At 39.6% G+C, this 26,490-nt stretch overlaps 1 protein-coding gene across 4 annotated transcripts in view; it reads right to left on the bottom strand.

Annotated features, from left to right (window-relative positions):
- Window positions 1-26,490, bottom strand: part of LARGE1 (LARGE xylosyl- and glucuronyltransferase 1) — a 2,030,740-nt gene that overhangs the window by 1,542,166 nt on the left and 462,084 nt on the right. For 3 of the 4 annotated variants that reach the window (XM_044087485.1, XM_044087484.1, XM_044087487.1), the window contains one exon: window positions 14,679-14,748. The exons of the other annotated variant lie outside the window; for it this stretch is intronic. The gene's annotated coding sequence lies outside the window, so the exon portion shown is untranslated. The remainder of the gene's footprint in view (window positions 1-14,678; window positions 14,749-26,490) is intronic. 4 annotated transcript variants of the gene reach the window in all.

The following is a 26,490-nucleotide window of genomic DNA, read 5'->3' as shown; positions in this document are numbered from 1 at the left end:
TATTCCCTGGTTTTAAATGCTCCTGTTGTTTTGTAATTTTCTGTCTTTTCGAATTTAAATCTTTCTCCGGTGACAGAAGTTCTGAGAGTTTAGTTTTTGCAGTTGTTGTGTCCATATTTTTTTCTTCTTTTGACATTACAGATCAGAACTGAAACTTGATGTAATTCAAGTGTAGTTAGGCCAATTGTTCTGAGCACACGGTTCCTTTGTTTGAGACTCTCTTCAGAGTCAAATGATCTGTTATAATCCTGCTTGATTAGTTAATTCTTCAGTTCCAATCACCTCTTGTAAGATACTTAGTTGAAGTTAAAGTTGTTTTTTTCTTAGATTTTCTGTTAAATAGATCATAATATATCCTCTGGGTTAGATTTTCCTCTGATTGTAAGGAGAGCTGTAGATTAGTAGTGTTTACAAAACGGCAGCCATCTTTGAATCCCGACTTTCTTCCATTTTTGCTTTTCCTCCAAGGTTAATATTTTTTAATTAAATCTTTTGTGGAAAAAGTCTTTGGAATCTGCCTTGGATACAGCCCACTCCACTGCTTCTGGCCTTATTCTAAACCTAGTTCAATCCTACTTTATTCCTACAGGACCCTTACTTAACAGACTTCAGAGCTTTGACTTTTTGGATTTAGTATTACTCTTTGAATATTCTTACAACCATTTATTGCAACACTCTTATTACAGCACTGAAACTTCCATTTTGGCCATATTACTATTACAGGATGCATATTTTTCCTTCTATGGTTTTGCCGTGCTGCCACTAGTCTTACAGCATTATCTAGGCATTTTACTATTTTTTTTTAACAGTGCATAGGCTATTGTTACATTTGCTTTTATCCTTGGATTCATTTTTTGTAACTTATTTACTTATTTAATGGCATACATTTGCAAGTTATAGGACACCATTTACCATTAACAGTATGGATATGGATAATTAATTTTTCTGAATTTTACAATAACATCAATCTTATTTATTTCATTCCTTTATTATTAGATTTCATCAGTTTTTTTTAGTTTGCATAGTTTCATTTATTATGAGGGTTACTTTAGTTTATGCAAGAGATCAATTACTGTCGGTCACTCCACCCTACTTCCTAAGCAGCTCAAGCCAGCAATTCACAGACGTAAGAAGCCAGATATTGCTAACAGAGAGTCAGGTCTGGACATGGTCACTACCCTCACTAAAGGAGTTCAATGCTCTGATCCTTGAATACCAGCTCATTACTGGCTTCAGCTATGATGCAAACTGATACTATGTTCATACTATGTTGAGTGAAGTATCTACTATCTTCTGTACCATCTGGGACTTGCAGATGGACCTGTTCTCTCCAAAAACTACTGTTGTGCTTTATTTTGATGCCAGATCTGTTAACAAGACTGGCATTCCTGTCAAACTTTACATAAAACATGGATGTGGCTTTCATAACTGAAATCTCATTAGACAACAAATTTTGGTCAAGTTTTTATAGAGTTGGTGCCCCTGAATTCTTGGTCATTCAGCATCGGTCATCAAACAGAAGTACTGGTTGGGCTGCTATTGCCCATCATTTAGCTCAACCATCCAGCTGTGCAAGGATATTCCTTCAGGAAACCACTGAATTTATCTCTTCTGTACTTGAATTCCCTAGGCAGTTAGTGCTGGGAGACTAACATTATTTGTATATATTCCTTTGCAATATAAAAAGGATTTTCTTTTGTCAAGGTGTTTGTTCTGCTAACCATAACTTTGGGAATATTATGGACAAGGTTTTCCAGGTGGGTGTGACTAGGGACATAGTGATAAAGTTTTTACTTGACAAGACTACTTGATTATTCATTTCTTCTTTGATCAGCCCTGGATCACCAAATGTCAGCTATGGGCAGTGCAGGAAAACTGGCTCGGACACCCTGGAGCTTTTTATTCCCATTTTGCTCCGCAATCTCAAAGACTGCAGTGCCACTAGTCTAGTTGGGCTTTGTGACATATATAAGCAAGCTGTCACCTCCTTGCAAGACATCATGGCCCCAAGCTATGGACAACCTGTACCCCTAGGCCTTTGACTTTCAACTCCTAGACCTGAGGAAGTCAGGCTTTAGGCTGGAGTTCCCTAGTCTAATTGATAAGCCTGCTCTGAATTTTTTTTTCAGATCACCATGGAGTGCGTTCACAGAAGATGTGTTACTTGTCTTGTTCTCTGCACCAGTAAATGCTAGCTGTTCTTTCTTGCATGGTGGAGAGTTCAGTCCAGGATGCCTTACTACATGGAAGCTTCATCACCTAAAGAGTGTGACTTGGCCACGAGGCTTATCCTTACCAGTTCTACATAAAACTAAGATATTTTTTGTTTCCTCTGGGACTTGAGATTACTTCTTAGATTGTACGAGTTTATGCTTCCTGATTATGAAAATTTTCTCTGTTTTGTCCAGTATGCATACCATTACTTACGCACTAGGCTTTTCCTGGCTTGTTTTGAGACAGTCAGTCAATTCTATTAGACTGTCATCATCTCTCAAGGATTAAGTTTTCGCTTTCCATCTAAAAGAGGCTTTAGTTACTAAATGTAAAAAAAAAAAAAATCTGGATGAGATTCTGACAGCCTGGATAGCTATCTTTCAGTCTCTAGCCTCCCCTCTGTTAGTAAGAGTTTAGAGAAAGCAGTGGACTTCCAGCTGGAATCATATCTCAGGGATAACATCAATGATCTGATCCAGCCCTGTTTTTGAGGTAAAATACAATTTTAATACAGTTTTTAACCATCTCCTTGTTAAGGATCAATATTTCTATTTGTTTTGGTCCTGCTAGATCTCTCACCAGCAGGTGGACTGTACTATCTTAACAGATGTTCCGGGTTAGATGGTCTCCAATCTCTCCAGGGGCACCCAGAAAATGGAATTAGAAGTGAATTCTTTTGCCTTCTATTTACTTGACTATTGTAAAGAGAAAGGTTCCAGAGTGCATCTTGTTTTATGCATCATATACATGCTGCTCCTAAAAAGCCCTACTCATTTGAAAAGATTACAATATCTTTGTTATACTGGCAACACGAGCTGTACCTCAGGAATTTTTATCTGCTCCTAATTGCCTGGCTGAAATAAAACATCCATGTTTGGATGGTTGACAGTTGGCTCAAACTCAACAAGTGGCAAGTCTTCGAATATTGATCATTGAGGAGACGAGCTGCAATTTATGTCAACAGTACACAATTTAAGGTTGTTACTGATGACAAGTTGACTTTAAATGAGCAGATCTCAACCATCATAAATCCTTCTTGATCCTTCTTACGAAAATTGCCCTTATGAAATATTCAGTTGTGCAGGGAAGTTGCCATGAGAGTGCACACTCAGATACATCTGTTGTGCAGTGTTCATTACCAACGGGACTTATCTACCAGGACAGCCAAATGTGCAGCCAGTATAGAAAGTTCAGGCTTCTTCCTCATGCAGTTCCTAATTAAAAGCTAACATGCAAGAGGAACATAGAATTGCACCAAAAACTCTGAACTTTCCTGCCTCTAAAGTAGAAGGCTAAAGCCTGTTATAGCTCAAAGTACAGTCCCAGGGATGAAAACATGCAGTACAAAGTACATAAATAGGTAAGACTACCCTCTCCAGTCAAAAAACAACAACGGGGGAGGGGGGTGTATGTGCTGCACACATGATCCATTTGAACATCTACTGTTATGGTAAGTTTCCTACACAACTCTATTTTTATTTATTTTATTTAACATTTGTTGACTAGGAAAGTCCGACTGGGACAAAGCTCATTTTCAGCTTAGGCCCAAGGAGAGACACTCCAGACACATCTTTGGAATGTGGGAGGAGACCGGAGCACCCAGAGGAAACCCACACAAATGCAGGGAGGACATGCAGACTCCGCAAAGCAGGGACCCAGCACAGAATCGAACCAGAGAACCTCTTTTTGTGAGGTGACCACTTTAACTGCTGCACCACTGTGCCACCCATAAGCTCATGGTTGCTGTATTCATTACCAATGGGATAACTAACAAAGCTCAAGAAGATGGGTTGGAGGGAGCTGAACCACAGATCAGAATGCTTGTAGAATAACCCTAATAAAACAAACCAGTCCTGGCTCTAAAGAAAGCTGCCAGCTTGTAATGTTTTGCAAATGTCTGAACAGAGGACCAGATAGCTACTTCCAAAATTGATCGAGAGTTTACATCCTTCCAAAATGCTCCAGAAGTGGTGCCCTGGTAGAATGAGCCTTAAAACTGTAATTAGGATTTTTGTTAACGGCTGGAATAGTGAAAAAGAATGGAAAGAGTAACCCCTCTGGAAGTAGCTTGTGTACAGACTGGCTGTCCTTTCTTCTTTTCATCATAAGATATAAAAAAAAATGGATCAGTTTTCCTAAAATCTTTATTGTTATGCAAATAAAATCTCAGCTGTCTATGAACACCAAGGCAGTGAAAAATTCTCTCTTACTTATTTTGTGGATTACATTAGAAGGCACTGAGCTGCATAGCTGGATTAAATGTAAACTCAGAAACCATTTTAAGCACAAGGAGTGGTTGATTCTAAGACTTATTCTGTCCTTGTGAAAAACCAAGAAAGGTTGACTAGACATGAGGGCCTATAATTAAGATAACAGTCTTCCTGAAGTTGGCTGCCAGCAACAGATTTCCAAGCTAAGAATTTTAGAGAGGAAGCAAGTCCAAAGTGAGCTAATTTTTGCAAAACAATCTTTAAATCCAAGAAAAAGCCTCATTCTTTCTTGCGAGACTAATATGCATACAAATACCTCCCTTTAGAAACTATTTGATATGAAAGAGTAAATAATAAGAAATCTGGTGACAAACAGGCTGTATAGGCAGAAATGCATACCCTTACGTAAGTGTATGCTAGGCCAGAATTGAGCAACTCCTGAAGAACCACCTCAGATGGGTCCTGTCCTGTATTTTGGCATTAAAGAGAAAATCATTTCCCTTTAGTTAAAAAAGATTTCCTCGTAGCAAGTTTTCCTGACTCCATCCACACCTATTGCATGTCCTCAGAGAAAAAAAAAAAGGCGTATGAAAGGAATCAAACCCTACTAACCAAATAGGTTTAGATTTTGCTTGCTTGGATGAATCAGATAGTCCTGTGTGAGCAAGTCCATTCTATCAGGAAGTTTCTGTTGACTACCCTTGGTCAGTTACATGTCAAGGAAGAACCAGTGTTGTATGTAAAAACAGGAAATCAATAACAACATGTCTGGTAAGTTCTTAATTTTTTGCAAAACTTTGATGGTTAAGGGGATATCCTCGTCCAGGGAACTGAAAAAACATCTGTCTTACAGGTCTCTCTGCGATGTATCCTTAAACAAAACTGTTTGGTAATGTGATAAGAAGTTTTTTTATTTGAGTGCTAGATCCCCAAGACCAATTAAGATTTATTTTGTAGTCTCTCTGCCATTTTCTTTTAAACTGCACTTTTCTGGATATTTGCTTACCTGGTTTGGGAAGCTTAAAAAATCCTGGATTAGTTGGATAGTTCATCTGAAATTTAGGAAAGTACAGTTATGTAAGTAAACTTACCATAAGAATAGATGTTTGATCACTCCTTCAGTAGCCTTAGCTATATGAGTTATATCCTACCAAGGATATAACAGTCAAACAGCCGCCAAAGCTTCAGGGCACCTTCCACGTGGCTAAACCATCAGTCAGCTCGAGCTGAGCTAGGACAGATTTCAGCACCAAGCCCTTATGACCTTTAATGTCAACAGAGACAGGGAGGCTAAGCCCTAAAAGAACAATGTTAGGAACAACAGAATGATTCACTCCCCGGTATAAACACGTTAAACAAGAGGGATAGATTGAGGGAACAGGTACAGCAGCAGTGACCATCTGAACATCTACTGTTATGGTAAATTTCCTTCACAATTTTACATTGATCACTGCTGCAGTAGACTAAGCTATATAGGTAGATTATCCTTGCTTACTAAATTTGGGAGGGGGATGTAAAAGAGGGAAGGAGCCCCTGGAGAATGGCTCTTTCAAAGTGTGATCTAGACCTAGAGAAGATATTAAGCCTCCAGTGCTTTGTAAATGTTATGTACATAGGACCGAGTTGCTGCTTCTAGAATACGTCTAGAATCCATGCCCTTCCAAAAAGCCATAGATAAAGCCAAGGCCCAGACAGAGTGCGCCTTAGCCCTGCATCTAGAGTAGCTTTGTTGTGGGGAATATAAAAAAAAGATAGTAGCCTCAGACAGCCACTTGGAAATGGCCTGCTTTGACACTGGTTTTTACTTCTTACCTTCATAAGAAATAAACAATTGATAAGCAGATCTGAAAGATTTAGTTCTGTCAAGACAGAATACGAGAGGTCTGTGGACATCCTAGGTATGGAGTATCCTTTCTCTCTCAGTTAAGTTCAGGAAAGAAAACAGAGATATGGATAGTCTGACAAAAAGTAATTGTGATTTAAAAAGAAGAGTGCATTAATCATGCTAAGTAACTCTTTTATATTGGGTTCCTATGTTTGGCATCTACTTCTCTGAAGTACAGGCCAACACTAAGGGACTCTGGCTTACAAAGTTCACAGATGACTGCATTCTGGGAACCATTATTGAATCCCCAAATTATGTGGATATACTATAAAAGGGCCTTACCGAAACAGATGCCTGGTGCCAGAGCCATAAACTGAAGCTAAATGCCAAAAAATGTATAGTTGTCCCCTTTCGGAAAAAACACGTACCTGTGAACTACCACATAGGTGGCAGTACATTAAAGACCAAATGTGTGATAAGAGACCTAGGGAGACAGGTGGACAGTGGTCTCACCTTTGATAACATTAGCCACAACAATTAGAAAATCCTTCTACATGGCACACCTCATCACTAAGGGCTTTTCATCCAGAAAAAAGGAGGTCATTGTCCCTTTGAACTCATCCCTCAATTAGACCCATTATAGTATACAATGCCCCATCTGGTATGTACTTCACAAGACATCTGCAACAACTAGAAAGGCAGCAGAAATACCTCACAAAAAGAATCACAGACCTAAAGCAGATGCCTTATGCTGACCATCTAAAGAAATTTCAGCTATACTCTGTCACATATCGCCTACTCAGAGGTGATCTCTGCCTAACATACAAGGCCATGTCAGACCCAGATTTGTTGGACATGCTACACTTAAAGAAATCCCAATCCCTCTGAGCCACACGCTCCAGGGATCTTAACCTTGTCATCAAGATGAATAGAATATGCTGGAGGGATAGGTTCCTGATCCAGAGACTCCCCGTACTCTGGAATAAGCTGCCCATACATGTCAGGCAGAGCGCCTCAATGGCCCTCTTCAAGAGGAACCTTGTCGATTGGATGAGAGACAGGAAATTAACTCCCAAGATCACATCAGTAGCCCTGCTAGACAGGGGTCCAGGAAAGTAAATATCTGCGGGGAGCAATAGCCAGGGAATTGTTATGGCTAGACAGGGATCCAGGAAAGTAAATATTTGTGGGGAGCAATAGGCCAGGGAATTGTTATGGCTAGGCTTGTATAGGCCCCTAGGGCAGATAGCCTAGTACCTACCTATGAAATCAAACAGGCTGAAGAGCGAATGGCTTTAACATTGGAAATGCCATTTATCAATGTGTTTTTTGTGAGATCGTGGTACAGCAAAGATTGGAAAATTTGCCCTTTCCTCACTGTAGTGCGATCTCGGAGTTACTATATATAATTAGTGGGGGGGGGGGCACAGCCCCCTACAAGAGTGACTTTGAGGTATGGCATTTTCAATGTTTAAGCCATTTGCTCTCCAGTGTTTTCGCTCTCATAATATAGACCCTTTATATTTATGTGCTTGAATCTGTCCTTAGCGTTTCACATACCTTGCTCTTTTTATCCCTCCTGAAACTGCTCTCCAAGAAAAGTCCCAGACGTCTGTGGTGAATGAACGCTTTGGAACTGGGAGGAAATATACGAGACCTAGATCTACGGATATTTGCTGTCTCCACCAAAATATTTTTCTGACAAACCCCAAAACTGGGATTTGAAATAAAGGATGTTGGTGTTAGGACCAAAGACTTCAGACACCATTGTAGCTTTGTCATGTAGTGTCTTCGCAAGGCTACCAAGATAATCATAGATGCTTTGAGACTCAAAATCCTGAGGTATTCCCTCACAGTGACAGAAGTCTGAGTGGAAACCCATAGAAACAGATCTATTTTTTCATATGGAAGAAAAGCTCTTTAAACTGAGGTGACAAGCTGACAACCCATGGACACAATCCTGTTTGAAGGAGTTAAAAAAGACTTTGGAATATTCTCTTACACAAGCTGGGATTCTAAAGGATATCTCATCCAAGTGAGAAATTCCTGACACTGAAAAATACTCTGCAAAGATGAGTCATCTAAATATAGATAAATGTGAATACCCTGTAGCCTGCAATGAGCTGTAACTGGAGTTAGATACTTTGTGAGCAGTTTTGGTGCAGTTAGTAGTCCAAAGTGTAATGCAGAGAATTGATAATGTGATCCAGTCATAAAAAACCTTAAGACATGTCTGAAGTCTGGATGAATAGGGATGTGAGCAACATCTTTTAAAGCTAGTGTTACCAAGAAAACTCAAATGAGGAAAAACAGAGGTAAAAGTTTGTAAAGTGACAGCATTTTAAACTTAGGCCCTATCACAAATAGGTTTAGGAAAGAAAAAGCCAGAAATGGTCTCCAAACATTTTCTTTCCTTGTCACCAAAAGCATTATTGAACAAAACCCTTTTCCCACCTGAGGAGGAGGAACTGGTTCTATCACTCGCTGGGACAGCATGTGATGGGCAAGTGGAAATAGATTCTGGTCTGGTGGGTGACTGATAATGCCCTGGAAAGAAGGAATTTTCTCCCACTGTCATCTGTAACATCTTCAGAACCAATATGTCTGAAACTACTTGCCAAAGAGAAAAGTGGTGATTCAGACTTTCTGAAACAGAAAAAGGGCCGTCAGGGTGGGAGAGGGTGACAAGGTCCTTTAAATAGTAATTCTGATTTGTCAGACTGTCATTGGTTTTGGGAGGTTCCACAATCCTTTTTAGACACCCCTCCCCCCAGTCACTTCTTAAATGTCTGTTTACCTGTACTTTGTTGGAACTGCGTGCTTTCTTTTTTTTTTTGCCAAAACTGGATGAGGGGTTAGAGAATCATTTAGAACATTTGTAAGAGGGCTGAAATATGTTAGATATGCCCTGTACTGACTTACTCCTTTCGTCAAACGTTTTGATCACCTCTGAAGAGAAGGGCCAAATATAAATGTCTACCCAAAGGAGATTTTTAAATTGCATTTTTATCGTCTGGGAAGTTCCCAGGTTGTACACTGGCAAACCTCCTCAAACCAGTCCCAGTGGCCATAGCCTTGGAAGTACTATCACTGGAATCACAGACACACTGTCAACAATGACTAGTGACTTGTACAATAGAACTAACTAAATTTATAGTAAAATTTTCCTTACAAGAAGATGATGAAAAAATATTCCTCATACTTTCACAATTACTCAGAACAAACTTTAACATATGAGCTTGAAAACACAAAATTCTGAAAATCAAAGTTGCAGAAGCATATACTTTTCTCCGTACTTACCAATAATCTTCCCATCCTCATCTGAAAAAGTAAGACTGAATTAATTAAAAATTTAGCAGCAGTAAGATAAACTAAAGCTATAGCTGATAGGTCAGGTATGGGAAGACTGTACAAAAACTTATACTCAGGAACTCTATACATCTTATCTCCCTTTTTAAAGGCAGCTGTCTGACCATTGGGAAAACTGCAGGCAGTAGCACACATTCTCCAAAGCTGACAGAATTGGAACAAAAGGTGAAGTTTCTGAAAATTTCTTCTATAAAAGCTCAGTATTTTTTGAGGAACTGAGAAACCTCAGAGTTCTTCCACTGAAAACACTGGCACTTTCTCAAACAGAGAAGAAATACCCTGTGTATCTGTCCCATTCTTTTCCTGTCCAGATTCAGAATCTTGAATCTGTTCCAAAAAAAAAAAAAAAAAAAAAAAAAAAGAGGTACCCTTTCTTTTACCAGAAACTACTTTATAAGAAGGATCAATAGGCCAAATTAAACCCTGAGCCAGACCCAATAAACTATTCCCATCCAAATGAATTTGAGTAGTAGAAGATGCATGTTTAATTTTCTGTTTCTTTTTGACAGGAAGAATGGGACCAACAGTGCCATTAATGGCAGCAGTATCTTTCTCAAAGATGGGCACAACATTTTGACAAAACAGGGAAGCTTTACATGTTCCCTCTCCTAAGACTAACAGCAGCAGCTCTCCCTTGCCTAATGATTGGAGCCCAACAGTCTGAAAGGACATGGTCATAGTGGCTGTAGGTACTACACCAGAGGGAACCGGGGTAAAGAAGTGGTCTGCGGTCTAATTAATAGCCACAGCACAGTTAACCATCTCATAGGTCTATACTACGCTAATGACCACTAGGGCCTTTATAAGCCTAGCTATGCAAATCAAATGTCTCCCAAAAGGTGTATGTTTTAGACGTTTATATAGGAGTGATTGTTGGTTACAACATGATTTACTGACTGTCTCTGTCCATCAAAGATGTCGGTGCAAGACCGGGGTGAATTTTCAATTTCCCATCCAGTGATCCAAGTTATGTTTAAACAGGTTAAGGAAGGACTTTGTTTCACATAGATGGTAAGCCTGTTCCAGAAAAAAGGAATTCTCTGAGATACATATCTGTTTTTCCAATATGTCGTACTTATATTGCAAGCAAAATGTAGGTCTTTAGGTCTAGTAATTCTGATGCTGTTGGAATTGCAGATGTGCAAAAGGTTCATCTGAGGCTGAGATAACTTGCTATCCTGCTGTTATAACAAAGGCTGTTTGCTTTTTTCTTTTTGCGTCTGGAAGGAGGACCAACAGTGGGAGCAAGTTTGTTCTCTGGTTAAGCTGAAAATGGTGCTCATTTCCTGTGGAAAACAAGCAGCAATCCAGGTAAAAATGTAAAGTCTCCAAAAGTCAATTTTTTCACAAAACACAGTTAACTTTAAAATACTTTGCCAGCCCCAAAAAGTGAAATAACGCCAAATTCATCACAGAAAAAAATAATTTTCAAATACTTTAAACAATGTTTAAACTGACAGGAAGAGAGCGCTTTCATTTAAAAGTACAATATATTTTTGTGACAGTCCAGTAAAAAACAAGCCACTTCCTTTAAAATAACTTTCTAGGAAACTATTAAAACATTTTTTAAAAATATAATTTTTTTCTACAAAGGAAACTTGTCTGCCCAACAAAGGAAATGTACAAGCTGACCACTGATCTTCAAAAGCCTCAAAGGAGGCATACTCTTCAGCGTCAGGAAAGCTTTAAAGGGCTTGGTGCCCAGCTTGTCTTTTTAGTCAACTCAGCGTGAGCTAACTGATGGCTTTGGAAGTCATCCATCTGTTATACCCTTGGCAGTATATAATTCATTTAGCTAAGACTACTGAAGAAGTGACCAATATGATGAACATCCGGAGAGGAGGAAAGCTGTTGAACTCCATGCATGAGTTTCCATCTTACTTGTAACTGAAAACCTCAGCAGAAGCATTTCTGTACAAGTCCTTGTCTAAAGAGGCGTTTAACAGTTGAGCTTTAACATTCTCATTAAAGGGTTGTAGTCCTATCCAACCATGTCTACTCATTTCAGTAACAGTTGCTCTAGAGGTAGCATCCACAGCATCACAGCTGTATTCGAAAGTGCTGCTAAGCTACTTGACAGGCAGAATTAAACACTTTCATTAAATTAGTCATCATGCCAGAAATAGTAAGATTTGCCATAGTTTGCCCCAGGCTGTTGGGAAAAGTCAGCAGGAACATATTCACTGGGTTTGGCAAGTGATAGCTCAAGACGTTAAGGTGGCAGATGTGTACACTTTTTTGTCAAAGGGCTCTACTGTCTTCGTAGGAATGGGGTTAGAGAAGGGGAAGGGTCCTAGTTCCTTTGTAAGGGTCCAGGGAAACAAAAGGAGCAGCAATGATATTTCAATAAACATGATTATCAGGAACTGTGTAAAATCTATCAGACTTCTTAGAAGGCAGGGGTTAGAATTCGGGGACATCAAAGCAACTGAAAAGGCATCCCCCCAGTGCAGACAAAACTAGAGAGAGCCACAGGCATAGGTGTCCATGTTCAAAAGGTCACAGTATTTCCTCTGGAAGTCAGAAACCTCTTCACCCTCCCATTTAAAAAAGTCTTCCATTTTAGCAAGGAATTAGGGGAGTCGAAGAATAAACTGGCATTAGTATCAGACTCAAACCAAGAGGGAGAAAGAATTTGAGTGGCACAATCAAGTCACTCAATTACACAGTTCTTCCTTTTCAGAAGAGGGAATTTGTTTCCTTTTTAAGACAGTAGAAGTTGAGGAAGAAGGCTGTGAAGACTTACTTTAGAGAGACCCTTGGCAAAACTGAAACAGTCTTCTTTACTAGCTTTCTGACCGGTGGGAGTAGAAGGTGAACAAATGTGTTTCATCTTTATTGGAGAGGTGTTAACCAGCTATATGGTCTTTATGGTAAAAGCTGCAGGCATGACCCTCCATAAGTGAGTGATCTAGCTGCTCCCTTCCTGGCTATTTCAGCCATAGAATTGTCTCTTCAGACATGCTGATAATCATAACTACCTCTGAAGGGCAGGAATTACAGGGCTCCAGAGAAGAGGTGGAAGGTCTGTGGGTTGTGAAGGTCATCAGTCTCAGAACTCTCTCAAAGACTTTTTTTTTTTTCTTTTCAACTGAAGAGGGAGGTATAAAGTTGAGCAGCACGGCTCTATAACCACTTGAGCCAAGTTCTGAAGACATTTATTTTTCCAAGTCTTTCTAAGGGGAAACAAAAAATGTACTGCGGTGGTGGTGCTGCAGTAGCGTTATCGCCTCACAGTAAGACGTTGTCCTGTTTGATTCTCAGCTAGAGCGTCTTCTGTGTGGAGACATGCGTGAATGGGCGTACTTTCGCTGAAGGTTGCGCGTCAGGGCCGGCAACTCGGCACATAAAAATCTACTGCCAATCATTAGCGGACCGGAGTTCCGCTGTGGTGACCCCTAACCGGGAAAAGCCGAAAGACACAACAACATTTCTAAGGGGAAAAATGTCTGCTTCTAATAGTACTGGGAGTGAATGCTTGACAAATGCTATGGGCTTTTATGTCATGTTTATCCCTCAGCAAAACAAACTACTCAAGTGAGAGTCTTCATATTTTTCTGATGTCCACAGCCACACTTCCCTTTTCACCTGATTGAAACTTTCCACAGAAAAAATAGTTGATTAAAGAGAGAAAGAATCTCCAATACGGTACTTGTCTGGCTGTGATCTTTGCAGTGAAAGAGATCCATACAGATGTCAAGAAGCAATACTGGCAAAAGTCTGCCTATATGGAATAGCACCAAGAAAGTTTTGAGTTTTTTAGTATGATCATACGTCTCTTTTATAACAGCATATCAGGTTGTGCTTAGGGCTGACATGAAGGAGGAGTCTTAGATTTGCAGACTTGCTAGACATATGGCTATTCTGGTGGATAAGTCCCAAAGGTAATGAATACTACAAAAGTGCACCCTACCTGGGGCTCCACCTACAGCAGGTGCAAAGCACTACAGTCTAGTGACTTTTAGGAGATGTTAGGGAGCAACAAAATGTACTGCTTCTGCAGAGTCTCGTTGGCTAATTATTAAGCAATTGACATTCTTGGACTTGTCTATTTTGCCCAAAATGCCTTGGGTCTTGGACCCCCCCCCCCAATGTGACACTGCCAAGAGTTGCAATGTAGTTATAACTGCAATAATAAATCATACTTGCTAAGCAACATGCACCACAACTGCTTTAATTTTGTGGTAAATCTGCAAAATTCTTAGCATACCTTGCAAAAAGCAGAATGCTGTTTTTTCCCCAAAATCTTAATCATTTTATTTCTGCTGCCTTTCCATAAAGCCCCAGTTTAAAGATGTTTGTCTTTTCCTTTAGAAATTATCACACAGCATTCGTATACTCATCCACCTTCTGATACCAACTTTTTTCTATAAGTCTTCAACAAAATTATATGAATGAAATAAAGTTACAGTTTTCCATAAGGTTTTAAACTTTTGTCTATCTTCAATGAAATCTTAATGAATGCCCACCTGTTTCATCTTGATTTTCCAGTGAAAATCACGAATGTTGAAGTCTTTCGTGGAAACTATTTTCACAAGTAGTGCACACCACTTCTTAATAAAGTAACATTTCTTATATTTTGTGCACACTTTTTAACACAGCCTATGAGAGAGGCATACATAATACCACCACAGTAAACCACTCTGGAATGCGGTCTGCAGAGATTAATCAACACTCCAAGTACTCTGACAACACACAATTTTGCCTTGCAGCGCAACAGTGCATGTGCACACACATACACTATTGATTTACTCCCAATATAGCTAGTTTTTGCTTACTAGCTTTGTTACTTTGAATGTAAAGTGACTGTTCTTAATGACTAGCGCACACCTTTTGTAGCAAGGATTTGCTTCAAATGCAGTACTGTAATCAGAAATTTGACAGACATAAAACCTAACCCAGTGTAGGCAGCACAACAGCATACAATGAAGGAATAATAGCAAAATAAATTTAGATAAATATAACTAACCATTACTGTACAGTAACAATGATAATAGAAGCTGATAATGACCTAGCCAGAAGAGTTGTTTACACCTCCAAAGATTTAAAAAAGAACTCACCACTGTATGCAGCATCTGACTTTATGTTCATCTCCAACAGATATCCGGGTAAAAAGAAAATTGCTGGCACCTATGCAGAAAGTCTAAATTTAGACCACACAATTCTGTAAATCAATCACTGCAATTAATAATCAATGTGCATTAGAATTTATCAAAGTATTTTTAAAACTTAAAGCGTTGGAACCAAGCAGAAAAAAAAGGTTGTGTAAGTAAACTTATTATAACAGTAGATATTTGAATGATTACTGCTGCAGTAGCCTCAGCTGTATGGGTTATATTATGTTAAGTATATAAGATCAGGACAACTTCTAAAAGATTCAGGTAGCATTCACACATCCAAATTGTCAGTCAGCACAGTACTTCAAAGGTTTCATGCAACAGAGATAGGGAGGCTGAGCCCTGAAAGGGCAATGCTAGAAAGAACAAAAAGTGAATGTCCACACCTTGGCATAAATGCACCAAAAAACAAGGTGATGGGAGGAAGGCAGCAGATAAGGCAGCAGATAATGCAGCAGTGATCAATCGAGCATCTACTATTATAAGTTTACTTACACAACTGTACTATGTTCATCGCATTAATCACTAATGCAGTACCCTTAGCTATATGGGTAGATTATCACAGCTAACTTCATTTGGGTCTTGGAAAGAGAAGAGTCCGGGAGTCCCTGAAGTATGGTCCTAGCAACGTCTGATACTGACCCAGAGAAGGAATCAAGCTTACAGTGCATTCTAAAAGTATGCACAGAGGACCAAGTTGCTGCTTCTATAATACTTCTGGAATATAACCCTTTGCCAAGGCCCTGGTAGAGTGCGCCTTAACCCTGCCTGGAATAGTTCTGTTGTAGTGAGTGTAACAAAAAATATTAAGCAGTAGACACACATTTGGAAAGTCTGTTCTGACATAGGCTGTCCCTTCATTTTTGCCTTCACAAAAATGACAATTCAAATGCAGATCTGAAAGATTTAATTCTGCCAAGATACTACTTGAGCAGTATGTGGACGTGAAAGGTATGGAGTATCATTTCCCCCTCGTTTTTAGGCTCTAGAAAAAAGAAAACGTTGAGACTGACAATATGGCTTGAAGTAAACTCGGATAGCACTTTAGACCAAAAAGGAAAGATGGATTAGTTTTCAGGGAGACCACGTCTCTGTACATAATGAGGTACAGTTTGGCTCACAATAAGAGTGTGCAGCTCATATACCCCTCTTACAGACATCAGAGCAATCAGTAAAACCATTTTGCATGTTAACAACCTCAAGCCAGCCAGGTTAGCTGGTTCAAATGGAGCAAGTGTTGACTTCTAATACAAAATTAAGATAAAGAAGGACCACTGGTTTTCTTGGAGGCCACTTAAGCAAACCTCCTTTCAAAATCATATTTATGGGTTACAGGTTCACAGGCAAACACTAGGCTAGCTGCCCTTGCAGACCTTTTTATGCCTACCCAGTTTCTCTTTTTGTGCTTGTTTTGACCTATAGCATTTGGTTAGAGACTGGCCTTGTACATCCACAGTCGATAATTATAGGTTACCCTAATAATTACTGGGATCATACCACAGATAATTTGTGGGGACACATGCATGGGATAAAGCATTTAGGAGCTGCCTCTGTCCATTAAAAGCGTAGGGGTAGTCCTGGAGTAAAATTTATTTTTTCCAAGCATAGATCCAAGCTGTGCTTAAGTATGGACATGGATGAACTGTTTTTATGTGGATGGGGAGTCTGTTCCAAAGTAGCAATGAAACAGAAGGATCCTTGGACAAACATGCTGAAATGACCAATAAATGATGGAGGAGGAAGAAAAGTCACAGGATAACTAACAAATACTGTAAAACCAGAGAATAACTAGCCCTGAAAAGTGCTGGCTATATTGTTAGCACCAATAAGAAAACCTTTTCCTTTTGCTAATACAGAATTTTCAAGTAGCAAGATTTCTTGCCTCCATTAATACCTGCTGCATGTCCTCAATAAACAGGTGCCCATAAAGGGAATTCAGACCATCATCCAGGCAGTCAACTGAAGTTGATTAGAGACGTAGTGTATCAAACACTCCTGGATCTTGTGCGAGCAAGCAGATCCAGTCTTTAAGGAAGCCTATGGTAATTGTCCTTGGCCATTTCCAAAAGAAAGCTGAATCACTGTTTCTTGGGCCAGAAGGGAGTCACCACAGCCCTGGATATCAGTGAAAAAGCATACAGGAACACTCCTGTCCAGGGAAAAGAAAAAGCATCTGTCTTCCAGGCCTTCTTCCATGGAGTCCTGGAGCAGAATCTTGCCAGCTGATTGTTACAAATTGAGGTAAACAGATCTACTTGAACACCCTACAGCTGGATTAAATCTTGGAAGATCCCCAATCTAGTCTCCATTCATGAGGGTCTGCCCTTGTCCTACTCAGCTGGTGTGCCACACAATTTTGCACTGATGGAATGTAGGATGCCAGTAGAATGAGACTGTGCTGTGAAGCTATATTCCAAGCACACATGGCTACTCTACAAAGCTGGTATGACCTGGATCTCCTTACCTGTTTATGTACCATGTGACTGAGGTACTGGCTGCAACAACTTGAAGAGGTCTCAGGGACCAAAGATGATTCAAAGAGATGAGTGCCTCAATCAGGACAAGCATGTTTATGTGATTGCATACATCCAAAGTGTCCCACATACCTTGTGCTTGTATTCCTCCTGAAACTGCTCCCCCAAGCAAACTCTGAAGCACCTGTGGTGAATGACTCCTTTGGAATAGGGTGGGAGAAGGGGACAGCTGGGTTTAGGAAAATATGCCGTCTCCTCCAAGTGACTTCTCTTTTTGCAAACCCAAACACTGGGATCGGGAAAGACAAAGGGAGCTGGTGCTGGACCAGAAAAGTACAGTTGTGTACACTTACCATAAATGTAGATGTTTGAGTGCATTCACTGTTGCAGTCATCAACATTTGGGCTATCTGCTTGCAGTAGCCCTCAGTCAGCCTGATTAACAAAGTCTTGGGTCCTGCGTCGGCTGCGGTCTCATCTTCCATGACGTCAGGTAGTCAGGGGTATAAAGCATGCAGCTGACACCATTACATCAGTTTTCCCTTGCCCCAGATGGCAGGTGCCCCCATAATGGGAAGCAATAATATATACAAGGTTACACCTCCAACAAAAAAGCAAATACACCAAAAAGCTTTAAAAATAGTAAGCAAGAATAGAGGTATAGCCAATAGAAGTCAGGGTGGGGGGGAGGGGGGTAACTAGGACTACAACAGTGAATACACTCGAACATCTACACTGCAGTCATCACATTTGGATAGATTCCCAAAGCTAAGGATGGAAGGAAGAAATTAGACAGCATTAGGACCAGCTATAAGGCCCTGCAAGACTGCAGTGGCAAAGCCAGCTCTACATTTAGAGAACATTGGCAAATGGAAATGTTTGGTGAAGGTATGTACAGAACTCTAGGTAGCAGCTTCTAGGATGTCCCTGGGAGGGACACCTCTGAGAAGGGCTGTACAGGTAGATGCAGCCCTGGTTGAATGTGGTCTAATGCCCTGGGGGTAGGTTTTCCATGGTGCTTATAGCAGAAATGAATGCAATGGCCTATCCATTTAGAAATGACTTGCTTTGAAATGGCCTTCCCCTCTGCCCCTGCAGCAAATGCAACCAGCAGTTGTTCAGATTTCCTGAGAGGTTTAGTCCTGTCCAAATAAAATCTAAGTTGTCTGTGCACATCTAAGGAGTGCAGTATTCGCTCCCCCTTTGTTCTGTGGATTAGAAAAGAAGGTTGGCAAATGAATGGACTGATTAAGGGCCACACTGGATACCACCTTGGGCATGAAGGAGGGATTGGTCCTGAGGGACACGCGTGAAAAATGATGAAAGGCTCCACTGCCATGAGGGCCTGTAATTCAGACACCCTTCTTGCTGAAGTGATGGCTAAAAGGAAGGCTGTTTTTCAAGAAAGGAATTTCAACTCTGCATTTGCAGCTGGCTCAAAAGGAGGTAGAGTGAGTTTTTCCAATACAAAGTTAAGGTCCCAAGCTGGAGTAGGGGCTCTCCTGGGTGGTCTTAAGTTTTTGGCCCCTCTGAGGAACTGCTTCAGCAGTGGATGAGAGAAGAGGGTTGGGTTCTGTGTTGTAATGAGCGGAAATGGCTGAGGCATGAATTTTGATGGAGGAAAAAGAAAGGCCCCTGTGCAGCATCTCAGTTAAGTATTGATGAATCTGAGGTAAATTGGGCATTGACAAACCAGTAACCCAAATGAAGACTTGAAACAAAACTGATAGCAGCCACGAATCACCAAACTGGCTATAAGCACTCAAAAAAGTAAAATCAAAGTGTGCAAAAACACAACTTTATTTAGCGCTTTCGTCAGAATATAACAAAGACTTCTTCAGAATACTAGAATCAATGACCACATATATCTTAAATACTCTCAATCAGTCATGTGATAACATAATCCAATAAAAGCTCAACTGATACATTTTAAAAACACAAGGTAAATTCTCTTAAAAACATAAAACAAGAAATAATGTCTTAAAACTACTGCATATTATATAACGGCAAAGAAAGCTGAAACCAACATTCAATGTGCCTTACTTTACTAAAATGATGATAGTAACTACACTCTATATGAGCGCAGTTTTAAAAAACTAGCCAGAGAGATACCATCATTTAACCCAGGTACACATAAGGCATTCAACCTAATCTGCCAACATAACTCTTTGAAATCTAACAAGTCTTCCCAAGGTCCTCCTCTAGGGTTCTGTGGGACTTTTTCAATGACAACAAATTTAAAGCAATGTGAAGAATTATTCTCAATATGCCTATATAATGCACTGTTTTTGTTTTTGATGTCTCTAGCATGTCCGTAAATTCGTTCTTTAAGTTTTCTCTTGGTCTTGCCAATATAAAAACCAGAACAAGACTCACACAAAGCCGCATAAACAACATCCACAGTGTCACAATTAAATTTTCCTCCTATTTTGATGTAGTTATTTATTTATTTTGATCTTATTTACTAGTTTAATAAATGCACATTGAGAACAAAATCCACATTTTTTCATTCCTATTGCCTTTTCTTTCTTGGGTCATTGTCCTTTCTTTTCTAACAGTTGTTTAAACGTATACCCTTTTCTAAAAACAATACTAGGTTTGGAGCCTAACTTTTTCATAATGCCATCGAAACCCTGGAAAAAATGCCAGTTCTTATTTAATATGTAAGATAAATATTGATGGTCTACACTAAACCTAGTAACAAAGTAACAAACATACTCTATTACCTGTTGATATTTTTTGTTCATGGTTAGTATTTACCAAAATAATATTATTACCATAATTCAAAATTGGTACTATCAAACCTTGTTCCCTTTTAATGCTTATTTCATTGAAGAAATTATCCAAAAGTTCTAAAGGGTAGTCTCGAGATGAAAACATATCCAAAAGTAAATGACATTGATCCAAAAAATCTCGTCTTTCGTTACCATACGGGCTAATCTAATAAGTTATCCTTTTACATGCAAGGGATGACTGCTATTATAATGCAGTAAGCTATTGCTGTAAGTTGGTTTTCTAAATAAATTGCTTACAAAGCAGTTATTCTCCTTTCTGATAGTGACATCTAAATAATTAATACTGTCCCTACAATATGTATAAGTAAATTTCAGAAACTCTGTGGTGTTGTTAATGTAATCCATAAAATCATAAATTACTATTTCATCACCTGTCCATAAAAAAAACAAATCATCTATATAACGCAAAAAAAAAAAAAACACATTTATCAGCAAATAAAGAATTAAATAAGTATTTGCGCTCCCACATTAACATGACAACGTTTGCAAACATGGGGGCACATATCGCCCCTACTGCCACACCTGTTTTTTGATGAAAGTACTGACCTTCAAAAAAAATAAAATTATTTTTTAATGTGATGTCCATCAGAGTAACAAGAATAAGTACCTGGTTGTTAGTGAACAAAGAACTACCATGCAAGAATTCTTCAAACCACTCAATACCAATATTGTGTGGAATGGAACCATATAAATTAACTACATCAACAGTCAAAAAATAAACATTCTTATCAATGTGATTCATTTAATTTTTTCAAAAAATGCCAAGAATCAATGCATATATGCTCTTCTTTTTTCAACACATCTTTAAGTGCATGGTCCAAGTATTTTCCTATAAATTCCATTTTCGAACCATTAGCACTAACAATGGGCCTCATAGCAGGGTCCAATTTGTCTTTGTGTATCTTCGGAATGCCAAAGATACACGGTGTCCTAGGAAATTTGACTACTAAAAAATCAAGCAGCCTACCTTCTATTAATTCTTGGTCATACAAATCTTGTAAAGCCATGTCAATTCTTTGGTATGAAACATTCATAAACCTTTTAGAAACTTCTTCATATGTACTATATTCTAGTAACAGTGTATTAATTCTATTGGTATAATCAACTTTAGACATTAGTACCACACCTCCTTCCTTGTCTGGCTTCATTATACGAATTGAGGTGTTTTTAATCAATTTGTTTAGCAATTGACTTTCTGAATGAGATAAATTGTGCATCAGGTTATCTTTACCAACTAACATTGTTCGAAAATCAAAATCACACAGTTTCTCAAATACTGTCAAACAATGCATCAAGGGAGGATTGAAAAGACGTAAAAAACAGTTGCCATCATTAGCCACATTGTTGCTAAACATTAAGCGAAAATTTAAATTTCTAACATCTTTAAGTCTAAAATAACTTCTACTAAGTCAGAGCATCTTGAAGGCATAAAGTTTAGGCCCTTACTTAACAAATTCGCAATTTTCTCATCAAACGGATAAATAGTAAAGTTAAAAACAGTAAAGTCACCTTTAGAGTTGGTAATTTCCATAACATGCTCACACTGGAAATTAAGTGTATCATTAAGCTCTTCTGACAACACTAGTGCATCAAAAGTTTCAGTTTGCAGACTTCGAAAATCATCGTGAATGTCAAATGCACTAGTTAATTCTGTACCAGTTATTTCCAGTACTGTTGTCTGTTGTAAAAGAGCTGCTGATTCTGATACCCTCGCCTTTGTCGATAGCGCAGTGGCCTGTAATTTGCTTGCTGCGCTTGGTTCCATATTCTCGAGGATCTCCTTGGAGATCCCCCAAAGGGGCTTGTTGATCACGTGACACATCAGAAGTGACTTCCTGCTCATTCATATTATTGCGATCAAGACCTGGGTTAACTGAAGTCTGTGCTGGTTTGGGATACGCCAAACCAGATGCATATGCGTTAATATAGCTTAGTAGTTTTTTCTCCTTACGATTTTGTATATCCCCAGTAATTTTGTCAGTGTTATCAAACACATTCTTATACTTAGACACATTGTGCTCAAAAAGTAAATCATTGCATATCGTTTTGTCTAAGTCAGACAACTCTTTCTGCAGACTTTCTATGTTGTGGTTATGCTTCATTAAAATATCGAGCAATTCCATGCCTTGTCTATCGAACAATGCAATCATCTCAAAATAAAGTGGTGAGTTGTGTACAAGTCCTGTGGGGAACTTCCAATGCCTAAGACCCTTCGGCACCACTTTATTTTTGATACATTCTAGAAAATAGGCATTTTCTAGCTGTAACTTTCGACATTTAAGTAATTTTGTTTCAAACATGTTCAAGGATTGCTGAAATGTATGAGTACCATGATTATTGTTTCTTCCGCCCATAAACAAAAAATCTTTTTGTAACCAATCTGTTAAATTCTGCCTCACTAGTGAACAGTTATTGTTACCTTGTAAACTGGTAGTATTCAAGCGTGAGTCAGACAAACTGGGACCTAACCGAACACTTTCAGTTCTGCTTCCTCTAGGAGTCTGGATATTTCTTGTATCAGTTGAGTTAACAGTCCTATGTTCTCAACTGGGTCATTCCCCAGAGTAATAGTGCGCAAGGAGGTGTCCATGTCTAAAATCAGCGTACACATACAACTCGACAAACCAGTAACCCAAATGAAGACTATAAACAAAACTGATAGCAGCCACGAATCACCAAACTTGCTATAAGCACTCAAAAAAGTAAAATCAAAGTGTGCAAAAACACAACTTTATTTAGCGCTTTCGTCAGAATATAGCAAAGACTTCTTCAGAATACTAGAATCAATATCCACATATATCTTAAATACTCTCATTCAATTAATCATGTGATAAAATAATCCAATAAAAGCTCAACTGATACATTTTAAAAACAAAGACATAAAACAAGAAATAATGTGCCTTAAAACTACTGCATGTTATATAACAGCAAAGAAAGCTGAAACCAACATTCATTGTGCCTTACTTTACTAAAATGATGATAGTAACTGCACTCTATATGAGCACAGTTTTAAAAAACTAGCCAAAGAGATACCATCATTTACCAGGTACACATAAGGCATTCAACCTAATCTGCCAACATAACTCTTTGAAATCTAACAAGTCTTCCCAAGGTCCTCAGAGCATTCTATACAGCTAATATTTCTTTTTGATTGATACGCAGGTGCATTTGACTTTGGTTCCATTTGCCCTGAATGCACTTCCCTGTCAAGTGAGCCCCCCATGCATAGTCTGATGTGTCTGCTGTTAGGGTTTGGGTGGCAGTGGGTAGAGTGAATGCCAGTCCCTTGTTTTGGAGACAGGCTTCTGCCCACCAAAGGAACTCTAGCTGTAGACAAGGAATGATAGGAATCATTGCTTCTAGATCCTGAGAATGTTGACACCATAGGCTTTTTAGATACCATTGTAGTTTCCTCATATGCAGTCTTGCATACATAATTAGTAGAATGCAGGAAGCCATGAACCCCAGGGCTTGCAGGATTTTCGTTGCAGTTAGCTGGGTCTTTGTGGCCAGTAGTTTGAAGTAGGCTGTCAAATGAACTTGTTTTTCTGGCATGACAAAAGCCATCTGGGAAGTTGTGTTCAAGCTTGCTCCAAGGAATACAATTTGTTGGCAGGGTACCAGATGTGATTTCTTTTCGTTTATGGTGTACCCCAGAGAAGTTAGCAATTTCTGTACAAATGCCATATGATTCAATAGTATGTCCTGGCTTTCTGCCTGAATTAGATAATCGTCCAGGAATGGATATATTTGGATATTTCTTTGCCTGAAAAAATGCAATGACTAGAGCTAGGCACTTTGTGAATACCCTGGGTGTAGTAGATTAGCCAAAGGGCAGTGCAGAGAACTGATAGTGCATGTAGCCTGCTTTGAAGCGCAGGTATCTTCTGCAGGATTCCCTTATTGGGATGTTCAGGTAGGCTTCCTTTAAATCTAGTGTTGCTAACCAGGCATCCATGCCTAGCATAGGAAGCAGCTGAAGAGTTAGCATCTTGAATTTTGGGATCACCAAAAATGTGTTTACGATACAGAGGTCCAGTATAGGACGCCAGGAGTTGTCTTTTCTGGGCACCAGGAAAAGTCTTAAGTAGAAACCTTGTCCCCTTTCCTCTTCTGGAAGAGGTTGAAAAGCCCTGATGCTTAAGAGAGAGAGAATTTGCATTTGAGCCTCTGCCCACTGATTTGGGGGAAGGTCTGGCCAACCATTTGGGGTTGGTAAGGAGTGAAAGTAGAATCTGTATCCTTCAGAAACTATATTTAAAACTCATTTGTCCTGGGTAATGAGTTCCCAATTTTTTGCCTGCCGGGCAATCTTTCCCCCTAAGGGGACAGTCCGTTGTTCAGGGCTGGGAAGATTTAAAGTTAAGTCATTGAGACAGTTTACCATAGTGGGGAGTCTTACCACTCCCTATTTTTGAAGTGGGAGCCCCCCACTGCTCAGCCCTGTGAGTACCTTGGGACTGAAGCCTGGGTGTTCTGCTGGTTCTAGGTTTGGACTGAGAAGGCCTGGAAGAGGCAGGAAAGGACCAATTTTTAGGGGGGCAATGCCTACAGGCGGTCTTGGTTTAAGGGAGCATCCAACAATTTAGCTTTAACATGATCTGGCAAAGATTGCTCCTTAAGCCAAGCATGCCTTCTAAGTACAGACCCAGTGACAGCAGCCCTGCAAGATGCCTCTAGTGAATCAAAACCACATTGCAAAGTATGTTTTCCAACTTGTTCAGCAGAATGCATTAAATTCTGTAAATCTTTATTTTCAGCACAGTCAGGAATCAACATCATTTTCTGTTTAAGCAATCCAATAATATGCTGCCGATATTTTAACATATGAAACTGGCAGTTTAAGGCCCTAATGGCCAAGGTTGCAGAAGTGTATACCTTCTTACATCATCTATCCAGTGCCCTGTAATCTCTATCAGAGGGGGTAGGATTTTTGGCAGTAGTAGCCTTAATGCCCTTGGGTCCCTGTGAAATGGTCTCAGGATCCACAGTAGGATTTTTAAAGAGGAACTTGTGAGAGTCAGGAACCCTGTAATATCTATCAAGTTTTCTCAGAGAAGGAGGTAAAGAATCAGGGGCCAAGCTAGATTCCGAAAAGGCATCAACAATGTCCAGTACAGGGGGGATAGCTAAAGGCCTGTGGCGGGGCAGCAAAGAAATCCCTAAGCCTCTTTTTAGAGGGGTCTACTTCACAATATCGCATGTTGAAAATATTGAATGGCTAAAACATCGAAAATGTCGTACATCTAAAGTGTTGTTGCGGGATCATGGTACAGTGGGGATAAGAAAATTTGCTCTTTCCTCACTGTAGTGCGATCTCGGAGTTGGTAAATATAATTAGCGGGGGTGTGGGGGGCACAGCCCCCCACAAGAACAGTTTCGATGTACGGCATTTTCAATGTTTTAGCCATTCGATATTGTCATCTTTCGACAAGATAATATAGAAGCTTTTAGAGTCAGAGTAATCCTGGCTTTCCCAGAGAAAATGCTCCCTAAGAGTATGCAAGTTTTCACAAAAAGAGAAATCCTTTGGAGGGGAAGCAGAGGGAATAGAGTCCTCTGCATCAGAATCCTCATAGGTAGACAAGGGTAAATCCTTTGTCATCAAAAGAAACAGAAATTTCAGAATCCTGATCAGAAGAATCATAAGCAAACTCAGTCCTAGGTCTCTTAGAGGGGGAAGGGTGGTTTCCCCTGATTAAAGTAATAAGGTCTTCAGCCATTCTGATAATTTGTTTTTTAGGCATAGAGGCCTAACCTAGGCATGTATCGAGTTTTAGGCCTTGAAGAAGAAGATGACATCGGTTTAATATGTAAGTAAGTCAGTAGGCCTGAATACACCCTCAGAAGCCAGTGCTTGCACAGCGGCTCCGGACCCATCCAAGGTAGAGACATCCGCAGGTTCCACAGTTGAAGCATCTCGTGGCAAACCAGACTCCGAATGGGTCTCAGTAGAGGCCTGCGTATCTGAAGTAGCGTTTATCAGGGGCTGCGAAAGCGCCTCATTGAGTACTGGTGAACTGGTGACTAGCTTAGAAGCGCCGTCGGCAGCTTTGAACCTATGCGGTCTGTCTATCTTTATCTTTGCATTTTTTCAGAATGTCGGTAGTCGGGTGGCTTACCGAAGACATATCTGGATAATTGAACTGAGTACCAAAATATTTAGAAGCGTAAATAAACCAACAATGAACAGTTTGTTGTGTAAATAAGGCACAAAACCGACAGTGAGGTACGTCGTGGTCAGGGCCTAAGCAAGGAATGCAGTACGAATGAAAATCTTTGAGGTATTTGCTTTCCACAAGAAATACAATTATTGACTTTTACTGACATCAGTTTAGAGCAAGAAAAAGTTTTCCCAACGGAGTACTTAGCTTAGTTGAAGACTTGGGTTCTGAAACTCGAAAAAGAAAATTTCAGGAGTCAGACGACCAGCACTTGCGAATTGCTTCTGCTTCAGGCACCGCATGGCAAGAAAGACTGGTGTGAT

Source organism: Protopterus annectens, chromosome 11.part0 (assembly GCF_019279795.1).
Source record: "Protopterus annectens isolate FY-2018-M chromosome 11.part0, PAN1.0, whole genome shotgun sequence".
NCBI lineage: Eukaryota > Metazoa > Chordata > Ceratodontiformes > Protopteridae > Protopterus > Protopterus annectens.
This window is presented reverse-complemented; position numbering and strand designations above follow the sequence as displayed.